We start from the raw sequence: 3,911 nt of genomic DNA on the forward strand, positions 1-3,911 counted from the left end.
GGGCAGCACATGCTGGATGAGGCTCCTTCACCTCCTTACACTGGGAAGCTAAGGGAGAGACAGATGAAGGAGCCACATCTCAACATGCACCTTAGGGGCAGGCCCCCAAAGACCGAACTTCCTCCCAGGAACACCAGCTCTTAAAGGTCCTAGCAACTCTACAGGGCAGGGACCAGTCCTTCAAACCACCTGTGGGGGACATTCAAGATGCAAACTACAGCAGGCTACAACCTAAATGGTCCACAACCACAGCGACTTAGGAAGTGATACAGGTGTTCCTGGAACTCCCAAGAGACTTCAGTCACTGCCAAGAGCGACTGAAATAAAAGGCCTTCACGTAAAAGGGATGCACTGGAAACTACCTTGAGTAGCTGGTGGCAGTCAACAACTCCATGATGCAGACTATGTTTGACACCTGGAAAGGCCACGCCCTCCTCCACCACGCGTGTTCACATAACCAGGAGGGCCTCTGGATAGCAAACAACACTATAACATGCCGTGTTCCATCTGAATTCCAGATATGCAGTGGACAAGTCCCTGCTATGCTTACTAGACACTGATACTGGCAAGGGGTTTGTTGTGGACCTGAGATTCCAACCTAGCTGTGCTTCTCTTTAGAGCTGTTTAAGGCTGCAAAGTGCCACCTCTGCAAGCTAGGTGCCCCAGTTCCCTTTCTACGATCAGCCACAATGCCACGGTGCTGGAAGATTTGATCTCTCCTGAACTCTCAGAGCACAGACGGCCACCTTGCGCTGTTCTGATGTGACCTCTTCTCCAGGTGGTTTTTCTTCTGGTGTCCCTTTCTTTTCTTACATGGACTTCAACCTGATTAGAGTCCCCCTCATGGGACCTCATTTCCTCTTCCTTGCCTTTCCCACAGGCCTCTCTTCGCTGCAGTTGTGTGGGGGTTCAGGCTTTAAAACATGGGTCTACATAGTTCAGTCCATAGTGGGCCCCTGACCCCCCACCCCCCATTTTCATCTGATGACTCCCTTTGTAAAGTCAGAAATCATTTCCTAGGGGCTGCCTTCCAGAGCCTGCATTTCAGATGACTCCAGGACCCATGCTCCCATCCCCTCACATTCCCTACGGTATCTACAGACCTAGAAAGTGCTCGTTCACGGTAGGAACTTCATACCTGTTTTCAGATGTGGAAAGGAGGTGCCACTCTGCAGGCTGATGCAGCAAACAAGTCTGAGTAGAGAGGTAAATTAATAAGTATAGATGATTTCGGAGATGCCCCACCTCAGGTCACCATGCTGTGAAATACTGGGGTGATGCCCCAGCACCCATGGGTGGGGACCACTTGCTAATGATATGAGTTCTTAGATCCCAATCTCAATTGTTAGTCAGACAAGGACTGGGCCTAAGAAACTTCACATGTGACAAGGGCTTCAGTTGGTCCCAATGCACTGAAAAATATGAGCCTAATATCAGCTCCAGAACTATATTGGGCTTAGAAGAAGAGGTCTATAAGAATCAGGACAAGAGTCTCTCTCTCTCTCTCTCTCTCTCTCTCTCTCTCTCTCTCTCTCTCTCTCTCTCTCTCTCTCTCTCTCTTTCTCTCTCTCTGTACGTGTACCTTAGTGTGCATGTATGCAGAGACCAGAGCAGGATATGGGGTGTCTTCCTTATTTTCCTTTAACATTAGTTACCTTACTGCCTTGAGACATTGATCTGGAAGCTCAGAATTTTGACTAGAATGGCTGGCCAGCAAGTTCTTCGTATCTACTGTCTCTGCCCCTCAATGCTAGAGTCACAGGAATGCCTAGTTGTTTTTTTGTTTGTTTGTTTTGTTTTTAACATGGGTGTTGAGAATTCAAACTCAAGTTCTCAGATTTGCAGAGGAAGTACTCTTATCCACAAAGTCATCTCTTCAGCCCCCCAACAATTTCCCTCCCTTTTGGCAGTAGTCCCCCCACTTTTTCTTAGAGTTGTTGGAATCCAACCTAGAGCCTCAGACATACGAAGCAGGTGCTCTGGGCTCTACCACTGACCTCCAGACCCAGCTCTTGTTTGCCATAGTTCTGCCTACAAACTTCAGATCATCTCTACAGTGCGTTGATGTCACGTGACATAAACGCTGCATCATTACTTGTCATATTGTGCTGCTTAATGAATGATGAGGAAAAGCTGCAGTCTGTAGCTGTTCAGTAGACACAGCCATCTTTGGGCTGGCTACGTGATCACTGGAAGAAGATGGGGGCGGTGTGAACAGCACTTCATCAAGTGTGTGGGAGAGAGAGACAGTCTGAGAAAAGGAGGGAGGTTAAAGCAGGGCTTGTCCACACATATTCTTCTTTGCACGTCTTCAGTGCCCTGCTCAGCACGCCCCAAATACAAGTTTTGTTTCTGGACCTATCCAGAAATTTTTTTGAAAGCATTTTTCATCAATGGTTGGTATCTACAGATGTGGAACTTATAGGTGTGAAGAAAGGATTGTAACCTAAGGCAAAATAAACAAAAGCCTCAGCTGCCTGCTACATGCTTGCAGTGTTCGAGGGCCAGGAGGACCCACAAGTTGTCACAGAATCCGAACCCCCATAAAATACTGTGAAAACAAACAGAACCCCCTCTGCCCCCAGTGATTACCCACAGTGCAGCTGTTTACAAGACTCAGTAGAGTTCCAGTGGAGACCTAATGACCCACTGGAGACATGGAGGTAGATGGAGAAAATGTGGGAGAAAAGAACAACAACAACAACAACAACAACAAAATTGCAGAGACTCTGGGTCCTGGATGCCAGTCAGATTCCCAGGCCAACTGTGCACAGTCCAAAGCCGAGAACAAGAGTTCTGGAGTCTCTGTGGGTGTTTTTGGCACCTGGTGTGCTGTTTTGGAGTGAGTGACATTGGAGATGCATCTGCCATTGCAGAGTTTGCCCTCGTGTCACAGAATCCTGAAGCCTCACTTCTGCCAGCCTTTCCCTCCAGCTTCGTCACAGCCACTGTGGACCTTCCCTTTTTATTTCTCTTTCTGGCCTCTTCCAGATGCTTAAGCACAGAACGAGGTGCAGTGCCCATTGTTCTGTGTGGGAAGGATTCTCCCCCACTTGTGATGAGGGAGCTAAGTGTCCATGGAGTTTCAGACTCCACTTTTCTGATTCTCTCTTTTTCCTTCCTGAATCTCCAGTGAGCTCCCGAGACCTGTGAGCACTAAGCCAGATGCATAAGACCATCGGTCTTCACTTCAGAAGTTGTTAAGTCTTGGAAAATAAGTCCTACTGGTACTCTGACCTCAGCCTCAGCCTCATCCCAGGCAGCCAGCCCTCTCAATAAACATCCTTGCTGTTAGTGTCCTCAGGAGCATCTGCCAGCTTCTTCTCCTTCTGGGACTCTCACAAGCCTGGCCCTGCTCGCTCTATAAATCATGTGACCTTGGAAACAGTATGGAAGCTCTTCAGTCTAAACAGTGATTATTATATCAATTTAAGAGATTCCACTGACTTTGGAACAGTATGGATCACTTCCCAAGTTTGTTGACCTCCTCCGACACACAAAGGACTAACATAGGCGATCAACTCTGAGCGTTTTCTTGTGCCTTTTCTTTTCCGTGAGTAGAGTGGTTTCTCTAGCACAGGTTTCTAGACTTTTCTCTCAGGTGTCAGTTTTCCTATTCTAACTCCTAGCAGTGAAAGAAAAGATAAGGGTGAACCCCAAAGCTGCAGAAGCCTCCACTGTGCTCACAGCCTCCCTTCCAAAGCTGGCCATTTCCCATGGGGCTGGCTACCAGAGCATGAACTTCATCTGTTGCTATTTCATCCAGCCCCTTCTCTTATACATTTTCCTGGCACATCACTCAGGCTAGTCCCAAATACACACCAGCAACTGCAATGTCATCTGAAACTCTCACCTTGTTTTAAGAGGCTTCAACACGGCTCTTCCAGTCTCTCCTTTACAGTTATATTGTG

The 3,911-nt window shown here is 47.8% G+C and overlaps 1 long non-coding RNA gene across 2 annotated transcripts; it reads right to left on the minus strand.

The window, feature by feature from the left end:
- Positions 1–1,081: 1,081 nt before the first annotated feature.
- On the minus strand, positions 1,082–3,345 carry LOC131916109 (uncharacterized). 2 transcript variants are annotated; one of them, XR_009380504.1, is made up of 3 exons: positions 3,238–3,345; positions 1,998–2,189; positions 1,082–1,194 (listed from the first exon to the last, which is right to left on the minus strand). It is a non-coding gene; the product is annotated as an uncharacterized LOC131916109 (long non-coding RNA). The 2 variants fall into 2 exon arrangements; XR_009380503.1 differs by having other exon boundaries at positions 1,656–2,189.
- Positions 3,346–3,911: the final 566 nt, after the last annotated feature.

The sequence above is a fragment of the Peromyscus eremicus genome, chromosome 8a (assembly GCF_949786415.1).
Source record: "Peromyscus eremicus chromosome 8a, PerEre_H2_v1, whole genome shotgun sequence".
Classification (NCBI taxonomy): Eukaryota; Metazoa; Chordata; class Mammalia; order Rodentia; family Cricetidae; genus Peromyscus; species Peromyscus eremicus.